Raw genomic sequence first — 13,725 nt, forward strand, 5'->3', positions numbered from 1 at the left:
TTATGGAAAGTTGAGTATTAATTCTTTCCTTTGTATAATTTTAGTCTCCCTTTTCACTGTTAAATATCAATAATTTAAGTGTGTTTTGGTGAGCGTTGCCGAGAACTGGAGGCAGCCATTTTACGACAGCAGTCGCCCGTTACAATTACTTTTTATTTAGTCACTAGGGCGACAATTCCCGGTTTTAAGCTATAATGTTAGCTATTTAGCCAAATTATACAAGTGGTGATTTTTGGGCTCAAGCCATGTCGTCCTGATGGAAGGTTCCTTCAGTAGCTTCCTTGGGGTATATATGACTACAGTAGATATTCCCAGAGAATTAAATTAAAGGTTTCACAGAATTCTAACTTCTGGCACGAGTACCTTAAAGGTTTCCCTCTAGGATATCGTATATCAACACGGGACGCATGCATTGACACGCCACATAGCTATCTGCACCCCACATAGCATTTACGCTTCGAGGGGGAAAGGTGGCGAGATAACTGAGGAGCCGCTCCAAAGTTATCCTCCTTCGTTACTGTTACGGTACTCGCGACGTAAACAAACGGCAGCCATAGCTGTCCGCCATCCTGTGTGACGTCACGTCCGTCATTCCTCACTCTGTAGCTTTCTACAACGGTTGGTTTTTTCCCAGTGATCTCGCTTTATCCCTTGCATCCTTCGTCATGTCGCAACCTTCGGCCTCGCCTTCTTCTGGAAAGTTGAGTACCATGTTCTTGTATTGTTTAAATAAGCTCTGGCCGTAAGGTAATGATTTTTTACCCTTAAATCTTGTTTTGTGGCAGAGCTGTGACTTGTCCGGAGGCGCCATTTTATGACGCCGCTGTTCACCTCGCATGCTTTAGCTAGTTAGCCAGAACAGCCCTCCCAGTCTTATAACTAATTAGTATCATTAGTTATTTAGTCTTCATTGCTAGGAATTAGTTATATTATGCCGAAGGTATTCTTCGGCGTTTTTAGTTAGCCGACCCTACTAGCCTACCCTACGCCGAAGCCTAGTGTTCATGTTTACTTTTGCATGATATAATAAGTGTTCCTAGTGTTAATGTAAATGAAGATATAGTCATTTTAAACATACAAGATTCAGTGTTGCACATGTACTTTCACCTTCTAGGGACCATACAAGGGACCGTGCCTGGTCCATCCATGTCACACTCCCCTAACCCAACGTTGGGGCCCTTGTATGCTTCCTTATCTCCCCTGTTACCTACGGGTACCCTCCCTCTGGGTAGCTTTGCTATATCTTAGCCCCCTTACCCGGAATAGTTTTCGGGTAGGTTAGCCTAGATCGTTCTTCCCTCTTCCCTACCATAGTATATGGAGGGACCTCGAACAGAAACCCAGAGTACCTATCGTTCATCCCAGTCTACCTTAGGGGAACGCCTTCCCCTTAGGGTATCGACTGAGACTGAAGGTGGAAGGGCTCTGCCTTTCCCCCTAGACTGCACTTGGTTGGGACACGTCCCTTCCTCCCTGTAGCCTAGTGATGTGTCTTTCCCAGCCCTCCCTAATCTAGGAGAAGGTTCTCGTGGTTTAGATTAGGCCTTGGGGGACTCTGTTTTATTATAGTTTAGGACAGTACACCAGTGCTGTACCTGATCTGAGCTAACCTTCCCTAGGTTGGAGAGCGTTCTCTCCTGCCTGGGCAGACTAGCACCTAACAGATTCCCCCCACCCCTTGGGAGTATTAGGGTTGTGTCCCCTTCTGCTCCCTCTAAAGACCCCTAACCCGCCCCCTCACTCTATCCCTTTGTGTTGGCTTGCCTTCACACTCCTGTCCGCTGTCCTACAACTCTTCTCCTGGAGAGAGTTGTAGGTTTGGCTGTGCTCTTCTGCTTGGTTGGCCGCTCTGCTACACCTCCCCTTTCTAGTCGAACTATGGGATGGTGCCGGCGGAAGATCCCCCTCTTTGAGTGTCCTCTGATCGTCCCTTGGATTACCACAGGCATCCAGCCGTCTGCCGGCTCCCTGCCGCCGAATGATAGGCGTATCCCCTCCTATCATGAAAGTACTCCTTCCTGAGGGAAGTCAGTCGGGTATCGGGCATTACCCTTCCTTACCTTCCCTCCTTACCTTTCTCTCTCCTATCATGGTGCCGGTCCACTGCTGCCTCTGCTTGGCGGTGCTAGCCGCCGACACCTCAGGTGACCTTCCTACTTCATAGGATGTTACTATCTAAGGATTACCTAGGGCGACAGCCTGCCGGCTGCCGGGGACCGTCGCCCCTTGCTGTCGCTACCGCCGACATCTCAGGTAACCTTCCCCTCCATCTTATGCAGCCAGCTAAGGTTCACCAGCTCCGACAGCCTGCCGGCTGCCAGAGGCCGCCGTACTGCCAGCGACCCGCCGGAAATTGCCTTCCTCTGTGTCTCCTATCTCTCTGCTGCTCAGAGCGTGGCCTTAGATGGATTCACCCCGCCAGACCGGCCTCCGGCTTACTGCCGGTCTGCCGGCGCTTCTACCTGCGGCTTTAATGGACAAGCACCCCTCCCCCGGCTGCCGGCCCTGCGCCGGCAGTCGCTCTGATGCAGCCGGATAGCCTGACCGCTCTTTCTTTGGTATTTCATACCTTAAAAACAGTGGCTATTGTGTACGGTTGTATAGTACAACATTTCCAGCATACTCTGTGCTTCTCAGTGCAGTCTCTTGCCGGGACCTACCCAAATAAAGGGGGATTTATCCTATTTTCCCCCCTCTCTCTCCCTAGGTTCTGAATGATTTCAGATCCTCTCCATTCTGTAGACAATTCCTTAATAAGGAAGCCTAAGCTTGGCTCATCCATAAGGATGCTCTTCCCCCCTTTAGAACCTTCAGGTCCTAAGGAATTGACTGCAGAAAAGGTCACGGTAACCGGCTGGATGGGACTCACAAGTATGTGTCTTCCTACTTCCTTTCTAGCTCACCTATCCTGAGCTCATATAAAACCAATCTTACAGATATAAGTCAATCTTAATCTTAAGAGTAATGTAAACCATAACTATGTCTTCCATGTACTCATGGTCTTTCTTTTACAGGAGGAGTACGTGAAGTGTGAGAGTTCCTTCTGCGGAGTTCGCCGCCCGGACTTCTACGGGCATAAGGCGTGCCGGACCCACGCCCCCTGTGCAGCAAAGAAGGGGAATCTCAAGTACTGGGATCCGCAGACCTGTTCAACCTGCAAAGGCCTTCTTGATGAGGCGTTCGATAACTCTCCGTCCGCAGAGGCCAGGGACAACGCTTGAGAGAAACTGTGCAAGTGGGTGTGCGGTTTACAAGAGAACGCCACCGGGCCTTATCTCCCCAATGAAAAGATGAGGGCCCTGCTTTTCCCAAAAGCATTATAGGATTCTGTGATTCCCCAGGATCAGATTCCCTACGTTCAACTAGTGGTTGAACCCGACATTTCGGCTACACTCCGAAAGTGTCATCTGGACGAGGTTGAGAAGATGTCGGAAGTGTCCGACAACACCGAGAGGACCCTCATGGGTGAGGATCTGGAGGAAGAAGAGGATCAGGTGGAGTTCCCTGATTCGGAGGGCGAGGTCGCCCAAACACATCCGGTAACCCCTGTTGTGGTCGAGGAGCCAGTCCCCTCTACCTCCGCCGCCTCGCAACCCCTGCTGCCCGCCACCGGAGAAGCCATCCGGGTATTGGTGGCACTGATGGACGAAAAGCTCCGTAAGAATCAAGAGGAGCTCAAAAGTCATCTTATGGGTTGGAAGCAACCGAAGAAGATCTCGGTTAAGGACCTTCCCCCCTGCTCGGAGTCTAACCCCTGGAGGTACGCCGAGCATATGCCAATTACAACTGGCAAGATTTTTATTAATGACAAGCTAGGGTCCATCCTCTTGGAAGAAGTGGAATTCTTCTCCAGCTTTGAGGCTTACCTGGACTGTTACGTCCGGCTCAGGTCCGAACCGGCCTCCAAGGAGGAAACCGAACCCAAAGAAGTGATCGTGTTCGATCACTCGAAAGCCCAAGCCATGCTGGCAGAATGTCTCAAGAGCCGAGGTTTTACCAACTCTAAGATGCCGGCGTTGAGCAAGAAACACCCGTCTTTTCTTGCTCCCTCTACTGCGACATTTCCCTTCATGGAAAAGGCCTTTCATGCGGTCATGAAGGCGGTGGAGGAAGGAAAGCCCTGCCCTACCCTGGAGGAGTGTAGGCCTCTCTCCCTCGCCCTTCCCCCCAACGACAGATTCTGGAAAGATATCCAGTTTACCTTCACGGATGGGAAACTGGAACCTGACGAGGCTGGTCGTCAGTTTAACGATCTTCCAAAGCTGAACGACCACTTTCTTCGTCGGGAGCAGGAGACCAAGGAGAGGCTAACCGCCTCCCTGTCCCATCAAATTCAGCTGGAAGTCATGGCCCAACAGCTCTGGTGAAAGAGATTGTGGACAAAGCCGCCTCTGAGAATCGGAACCTTCTCAATAAGTGGGGCATGTCCTGCAAAAGAAAGTGCTCTCAGGACGAAGGCCCTCAGCCTAAGAGGAAATCTTCTAAACCAAGGCCCCAGCAGCGTCAACCAAAACGCCAGTTTCCGGCTCCCGCTACTCCCCAAGTGGTCACACAGCCACAACAGACCTTTCAGTTGGTCCCCCAGCCGTTGGTGTCGCAATCATCGGTCTTCACCCCTGCCTACGAACGACAATCCACTACCTTTTGTCCCAGAGGTAGAGGCTCCGGCAGAGACTCCTCTCGCCGTCCCTCCAGGGGCAGAGGAGGAAAGGGAGCTAGCGGCCGAGGTGGCAAACCCTCGGGAAACCAGAAGCAATGAAGTGCTTCCGGTGGGAGGAAGACTCCGCCATTTTCAGAATCACTGGACCTTCGATCCTTGGGCACACAGCATCATCAAGAAAGGACTGGGTTGGAGCAGGACACAACCACTCCCAACCTTCAACCAATTCTTCCAACCATCAACCCCCGTCTTGGAAGAATATGTCCTAGAACTCTTGAACAAGAAGGTGATCAAGAGGGTAAAGTCCACCAGGTTCCAGGGAAGACTGTTGTTCCCAAGAAGGACTCAGACAAGCTTAGAGTCATTCTCGACTTGTCCCCCCTCAACAAGTTCATTGCGAACAACAAATTCAAGATGCTGACTCTTCAACAAATAAGAGCCCTACTGCCTCACAAGGCCTACACGGTCTTAATAGACCTGGCGGACGCCTACTGGCACATCCCAATGAACCACCACGCTTCCTCCTACCTAGGATTCCGGCTCCAAAGAAGAAGCTACGCCTTCAGAGCCATGCCCTTCGGGCTCAACGTGGCTCCGAGAATTTTCACCAAGCTAGCAGACACAATCGTCCACCAGCTACGCCTTCAGGGCGTCCAAGTGATGGCCTACCTCGACGACTGGCTGGTCTGGTCGACATCGCCAGAAGAATGTTTGCGAGCTTGCAGCAAAGTGACCCAGTTCCTGGAACATCTGGGTTTCAAGATAAACATCAAGAAGCCTCGCCTCACTCCAGCTCAGAAGTTCCAATGGTTAGGAATCCATTGGAATCTTCAGTCACACCGCCTTTCCATCCCGCTGAAAAAAAGGAAAGAAATAGCCGGGTCTGTCAAAAGACTTCTCAAATCCAAACGGATTTCAAGACGACAGCAGGAGTACTCGGCTCCTTACAGTTCGCCTCAGTGACAAACCCAGTGCTACGAGCACAGCTAAAGGATGCCTCAGGAGTCTGGAGACGAAATGCATCCATCGCTCGAAGAGATCTTAAGAGACCCCTACCGAACAGGCTTCGCTCACTTCTAAGACCGTGGCCAGAAGCAAGGAACTTGAAAAGATCCATCCCTCTTCAACCTCCGCCTCCATTGACCAACATCCACACGGACGCTTCTCTGGAGGGTTGGGGGGGGTCACTCCCATCAACGACAGGTTCAAGGAATATGGTCTCCCCTATTCAAGACGTTTCACATCAACATCTTGGAGGCCATGGCGGTTCTTCTCACCCTGAAGAAATTATCCCCGTGTCCCTCGATTCACATCCGTCTGACTCTGGACAGCTCGGTAGTAGTCAGATGTCTCAACCGTCAGGGTTCGAGATCGCCCCACATAAACCAGGTGCTATTACCCATCTTCCGCCTGGCGGACAGGAAGAAATGGCACTTGTCTGCAGTTCACCTACAAGGATTCCGCAATGTGACGGCGGACGCTCTATCGAGGACAAGCCCCATAGTCAGAATGGTCTCTAGACGCAAGATCATTCTCCTTCATCTCTCGTCAAGTCCCGGAACTACAGATCGATTTCTTCGCGACGAGCTACAACAAGCAACTTCCTCGATATGTGGCCCCTTACGAGGACCCCAAAGCGGAAGCAGTGGACGCCATGTCCCTGGACAGGAACAGATGGTCCAAGATTTACCTGTTCCCTCCACCCAACCTTCTGCTGAAAGTCCTCTCCAAACTGAGAACCTTCAAAGGGACAGCAGCCCTAGTGGCTCCCAAGTGGCCTCGGAGCAACTGGTTTCCCCTAGTCCTGGAGCTACAGCCCAAGCTGATCCCCGTGCCGGGCCCAGTTCTCTCCCAACAGGTGCAGAAGTAGACTGTCTTCGCTTCATCAAAGAAAGTTAAAGACCTTCATCTCATGATTTTCTCTCCCTAGCCGTGAAGAAAAGGTTTGGGATCTCGAAGAAAAGTTTAGATTTCCTAGAGGAATACAAAACAAAGTCTACCAGAAGGCAATATGAATCATCCTGGAAGAAGTGGGTATCCTTCGTCAAGGCAAAAAACCCTACGGAAATCTCCATAGATTTTTGCATGTCCTTCTTTATTCACCTTCATGGACAAGGCTTAGCAGCCAATACGATTTCCACCGTCAAATCGGCCTTGACTAGAACACTACTGTATGCCTTCCAGATAGATTTGTCCAACGAAATCTTCGATAAACTCCCGAAGGCTTGTGCTAGACTCCGTCCAGCACCTCCACCGAGACCCATCACCTGGTCCCTGGATAAGGTGCTCCATTTTGCCTCTAGCCTGGACAACGAATCTTGCCCTCAGAAAGACTTGACTCAAAAAGTAATTTTCCTTTGTGCTCTTGCCTCGGGAGCCCGAGTCAGTGAAATAGTGGCATTATCAAGAGAAGAGGGCCAGATACAGTTCGCCGACACAGGGGAACTTACCCTCTTCCCCAACCCCACGTTTCTCGCTAAAAACGAACTCCCCACCAAAAGATGGGGCCCTTGGAGAATCTGCCCCCTGAAGGAAGAAGTCTCTCTATGCCCGGTGGAGAGTCTTAAGGTCTATCTTCAAAGAACTTCAGACTTTGGCGGAGGACAACTCTTTAAAGGAGAAACTTCGGGTAGTGACCTGTCACTAAAACAACTAAGAGCGAAAATCACCTACTTTATTCGCAGAGCGGATCCTGACAGTTCACCCACAGGTCATGATCCTAGGAAAGTCGCCTCTTCCCTGAACTTTTTTCAAGGAATGGATTTCAAAAGCCTCTGATCCTTCACAGGCTGGAAGTCATCTAGAGTGTTCTTCAGACACTATGCGAAGCAGGTGCACGAAATCAAGAGATTCGTGGTAGCAGCAGGTAGTGTAATGAAACCTGCTGTTTATTGCTGCGTAGAACAGTGAGTTATTTCGGGACTTTAACTCAACGGGTGCCTGTGTTGACCCTAGTGAGATACATAGTGATTTCAAGGGACACTTGGTGTCACTAATAAACTGTTCTTCATCAAGGTGAAGTGACATAGATTCTTACACGTGTGCCACATGTTCTTGGACATGAAGTGTATAGTGATTTTAAAGACTGGGGTTCCCCCAGGAACTTGTGTTTAAAGGCAAAATTTTTTCCCATTCAGATTCCACATCACCGTCTTTACTGGAAATCTATGTCTGTTATCGGATATTATTATTGTAAATAATTTTCTATAATTCCATGCAATTTTTTCAAATAAAATAATTATTTTATTTACCATACGCGTCTTATTTCGCTCCTATCTTTCATATGAAAATAAATTGCTGTTATAGTTTTATTTGCCCCGATTTCTATGGTTATTTATGTTTAATATACCTACTGTCTAATGTACACTCACCTAGTGGTACAATATTGTTCCTACACAAGTATTTAACCTTCCGATCTGTCTTCGAGACCGGCATGATCTCTTCATCCAGGTGAGTCTATCTTCGTCAGGTTACTTCGAGATGTTCCTCTTGTCCAAACAGGACTTCCCTGCCAGGGGCGCTGGAAGCCAGGTCATTGTAATGCCACTGGTAGTGACGTTTAACGGAGATGTCACGGTCTCTACGGTCACCAGACCACAGGAATATTGTTCGAAGTAGAAGGCACTTGAAATGGGGGAAAAATCCACGATACACTAATTCTCTGGTACACTTCCATCAGGACGACATGGCTTGAGCCCAAAAAACGGATTTTGAGCGAAGCGAAAAATATATTTTAGGGTGAGATGGCCATGTCGTCCTGATGGACCCGCCCGACTGTTCCAGTTCAGCCTGCCAGGACCCTCCCTGCTATACTGTATCGTGGAGGCTGGTAAAAAGCTGGACTTCGGAATGAGGACGGACGTGACGTCACACAGGATGGCGGATAGCTATGGCTGCTGTTTTTTTACGTCGCGAGTACCATAACAGTAACGAAGAAGGATAACTTTGGAGCGGCTCCTCAGTTATCTCGCCACCTTTCCCCCTCGAAGCGTAAACGCTATGTGGGGTGCAGATAGCCATGTGGCGTGTCAATGCATGCGTCCCCTGTTGATATACGATATCCTAGAGGGAAACCTTTAGGGTACTCGCGCCAGAAGTTAGAATTCTGTGAAATCTTTAGTTTAATTCTCTGGGAATATCTACTGTAGTCATATATACCCTAAGGAAGCTACTGAAGGAACCTTCCATCAGGACGACATGGCCATCTCACCCAAAAATAGATTTTTCGCTTCGCTCAAAATCCGTTTTTGCATACAAGAATATCATTCCTCTTCCTATTATGCGACTTTACTTATTGTATGTGGCGGGAACCCCGGTGGTACCAACTACCTTGACCGGGGATCCTACCAGAGCTAGGCTAATCTCGCTCATATATACTTTAGTAAAGTAATTCCCCACGTTTAGCCTCACCCTATCATTCTTTCTCAATTCAGATGAGAATTTACATTCTCTAGAATCTATAGATAAGTTACAATATTCATTCTCTCCCAGAGAAAAGAGGCTAAACCCTTTCTCCCTCTCTGAGTGCCGCCGCCGCTACAGGTGGCAACCACTGTCTTTCTTCATCGCCGTTGAGTAGAACAAAGTTCTTGCTGCCTCCGGCTTTGATTTACATAGTGACTAACTCAGTGTGCCCTTGTTTTGCCGCCGACGATGTCGTCAGCAGAGGAACCATACTTCCTCTGCCGCCGACGATGTTGTCAGCACAGGAAGCCATGCTTCCTCAGTTCACTGTTTAAGGAAGGCGGCATACCTGCCGCCACCTCTCATATCAATGAACTATAAGACCCTTTACCCTTCCCCTTTTGTCCTTTAGTGATGTCATAGCTGTCACAAAACTCCTTTACCGGTATTCTGACAGTCATCCCGGCTGGTAACGTGCCGGTAGCAGTTAGTTCAGCCGTCTCTGCCACCTTCCCCTTTACTTCCTTCCTACCCTTTCTGGAGAAAGCACTAGACTTTGCCGTCAAGGCAGTTGACGAGGGCAAACCCTGCCCAACCCTAGAGGAATGCAAACCATTCTCTCTAGCACTGCCTACCTGCGAGGAGAAGTGGAAGGATATCCACCTAACCTTCTCCGTCTCTAAGTTGGATCCAGAGATAGCTTGCCAACAGTTCAATGAGAAACTTCCGAAGTTGCCAGATCATCTTCTGAGAAGGGAATAGGAGTCGAAGGAGAGACTTGCCTGAAAATGTGTGCAGGTCTACATAACGCCCCAGAAATGTTCATCTTCCTGGCTAAGTCTCACATGGGTACCCTTGTGAAAGACTTATATGCTTTCCTCAGAGCAAGGAGAGCCTGCAGAGAGTTCCTTTTGGCCTTAGTGACTGTCAGACACGAACCAAAGAAGTTGATTACCTCGAGTATCTTGGGTAAAGACCTTTTCCCACAGGAACTGGTCCGAGAGATCATTGCCGGAGCAGCCACGGAAAATAGGAATCTTCTCCAAAAGTGGGGCATGAGCTCAAAGAGGAAATCTTCATTGGACAGAGGTCCCCAGCCTAAGAATAAAAAGGCAAGGAGACCACCCAGACCTGCACAACTTCCTGCCGTGACTATGACCACGATGCCTGAGACCACCTTCCAGATGGTCCCTCAACAACTGGTAGCCCAGTCGCCAGTGTTTATCCCTACCTTTGAGAGGCAGTCGATTTCCTTTCGCCCTAGTCAGGAAGGAAAAGGCCCTAAGAGAAGTTCTCCCGGAGGTAACTCCTCTCGGGGCCGAGGAGGACGTGGTCGCGTAAACAGATCCGCAGGACCCCCCAAGCAATGAGGGGTTCCAGGTAGAGAGCAGACTGCATCACTTTCGGGATCGCTGGACCTTCGATCCTTGGGCCCACAGCCTAATCACAAATGAACTCGGATGGAAATGGAGCAGAACTCCACCTCGTTTCCCAGAATTCTTCCAACACTCCATCCCCTTGTTAGAAGAATATACCTCAGAACTCTTGAACAAGAAGGTAATAAAGAAAGCGAAGTCCATCAAGTTCCAGGGGAGGCTGATTTGTGTTCCCAAGAAAGACTCAGACAAACTCAGAGTCATTCTAGACTGGTCTCCACTCAACAAGTTCATCGAGAACAACAAGTTCCGGATGCTTACTTTGCAACACATAAGGACCCTTCTGCCAAAAGGGGTGTACACGGTCTCAATAGACCTAGCAGATGCTTACTGGCATCTTCCAATGAGTCCCCCTTTCTCCTCCTACCTAGGATTCAAACTACAGAAGAAGAAGTTTGTCTTCAGAGGAATGCCCTTCGGACTGAATACAGCCCCAAGGATATTCACAAAGCTAGCAGACACAATCGTCCAACAGCTACGCTCTGAAGGAGTTCAAGTGGTAGCATATCTAGATGATTGGCTGGTATGGGCAGCTTCCAAGGCTACTTGTCTGCCAGCAGCCAACAAGGTGATCCAATTCCTGGAACACCTGGGCTTCAAGATCAATCGCAAGAAGTCTCGCCTTTCTCCTGCTCAACAGTTCCAGTGGCTAGGAATCCAATAGGACTTAAAGTCACACCACCTCTCCATTCCATCTTAGAGGAGGAGAGAAATAGCGGGATCTGTCAGGAGACTAATTTGTTACAAGAGGATTTCAAGACGCCAACAGGAAAGAGTATTGGGCAGTGACAGACCTGGTGCTAAAAGCACGTCTTAAAGATGTGCCAGGAGTCTGGAGGAAATACGCATCAAACGCTCGAAGAGATCAACTAAGGTTGACCCCGACCTTGTTGTGCACGCAGTTAAGCCCGTGGTCAACAGCCAAGAGCCTAACACGTACAATTCCCCTGCAACCACCACAACCATCAGTGGTGATACACACAGATGCCTCCTTGGAAAGATGGGGAGGCCATTCTCACGGCAAAAAAGTGCAAGGGAATTGGTCGCACCAGTTCAAAACCTTTCATATTAACATTTTGGAAGCTATGGCAGTTTTCCTGACGAAAAAACTATCACCTCGCAGATCAATCCACATCAGATTGGTCCTACACAACGAGGTGATAGTAAAGTGTCTAAATCGACAAGGCTCGAGATCGCCCCACATCAACCATGTGATATTAGCCATCTTCTACCGAGCAAGGAGGAAGGGATGGCACCTATCACCAGTTCACCTACAAAGGTTTCGCAATGTGACGGCGGACGCTCTATCCAGGCGAAAGCCCGTAGAGACAGAATGGTCCCTAGACGCAGACTCATTCTCCTTCATCTCGGAAAAAGTCCCGGAACTGCAGATCGACCTCTTCATAACGAGCGACAACAAGAAACTATCTCAGTACATAGCCCCTTATATGGACCCTCAAGCAGATGTAACGGACGCCATGTCCCTCAACTGGAACAGGTGGAATTATATTTACCTGTTTCCACCAACCAATCTCTTGCTAAGTCCTCGACAAGCTAAGATCCTTCAGAGGGACAGCAGCAGTAGTGGCCCCCAGGTGGCCCAAAAGTAATTGGTTCCCTCTAGTCCTAGAGCTGAAACTGAAGCTGATTCCTCTGCCGGACCCAGTACTATCTCAACTGGTCCAGAAGTCGACTGTCTACGCTTCATCCCCGAGAACCAACAACCTACATCTCATGATTTTCTCGCCCTAGCTACGAACAAAAAGTTTGGAATCTCGAAGGATAAAGTTGACTTCATCGAAGAGTACAGGTCAAGTTCAACTAGGAGACAATATGAATCGTCATGGAAGAAATGGGTTTCCTTTGTGAAAACAAGGAAACCGACAGAGATATCGATAGATTTCTGTCTCGCATTCTTCATATGCCTACACGAACAAGGCCTGGCCTCTGTTACAATTACCTCGTGTAAGTCGGCCCTCGCTAGACCACTTATGTATGCTTTTGAGGTGGACTTCTCTAGTGAAATCTTTAATAAGATCCCGAAAGCATGCACTATACTCAAGCCAGCAACCCCACCAAAGCCCATCACGTGGTCTTTGGACAAAGTCTTGCACTATGCTTCGAACGTAAACAATGAGGATTGTATTCTAAAGGATTTAACACGGAGTCATTTTTCTGTTCGCAATAGCCTCAGGGGTTAGAGTTAGTGAAATAGTGGCCTTATCCAGAAACGAAGGCCATATTTAGTTCCCAGACTCAGGAGAACTGAATCTTTTTCCTGATCCTGCCTTTCTTGCCAAGAATGAGCTACCCACTAAGAGGTGGGGTCCTTGGAGAATCTGCCCACTGAAGGAAGATGCCTCTCTGTGCCCAATAGAGTGTCTTAAGGTCTATCTTCAAAGAACTTCAGACTTCAAGGGAGGACAGTTCTTCAGAGGCGAAACCTCAGGATCAAACCTATCCTTAAGACAACTGAGAGCGAAGCTCACCTACTTTATTCGCAGAGCGGATCCTGACAGTACACCCGCAGGTCACGAGCCAAGAAAAGTTGCTTCTCCCTTGAACTTCTTTCAACATAAGGACTTTGAAAGACTCCGCTCATACACTGGGTGCGTCTATAAACATAACGCGAAGCAAGTACATGAAATAAAACATTTTGTGGTGGCGACGGGTAGTGTCATAAAACCTGTCGTCTAGTGCTGCAATGAACAGTGGACTGTTTTGGGACTTTACAGTGCATCAGGTGCATGGGTATACCAACCCTCTAGTGCAAATCACAGTGATGATTAACATACTGTTCCATATAGGTGCATATCTGACAATAACACCAGTGCCGAGTGAACGTTTGCATCACAGTGTTTATGCATTTCCGAACATCTGAATATGTCAGATGGATTTGGTTTCACATCTCTATTGAGTGGCATTATTCCGATAATGAAATTATATATATTTTTTCTGCACGAGAAATTATGGACCTTTATGTGTTGTAATACTGGATCAGATTCATACTCATTTGTAACTACATTTGATGAATTAGTTGCAAAATAAAATGCTAAAACGTATTTGGGTCTTATTACTGCTGCCTCAGTTACAGACTAATAAAGTATGCTAGTTTTATTTAATCCCCGTAAAGGGCTTATAACTTGAAATTAGGACAAAGATTTCCCAAGGAACGAATCTTACATTCTCATGGTAAATAATAAAGGTAAGCTCCAAAGTTTTCCT

The sequence above is a fragment of the Palaemon carinicauda genome, chromosome 14 (genome assembly GCF_036898095.1).
Source record: "Palaemon carinicauda isolate YSFRI2023 chromosome 14, ASM3689809v2, whole genome shotgun sequence".
Taxonomy (NCBI): domain Eukaryota; kingdom Metazoa; phylum Arthropoda; class Malacostraca; order Decapoda; family Palaemonidae; genus Palaemon; species Palaemon carinicauda.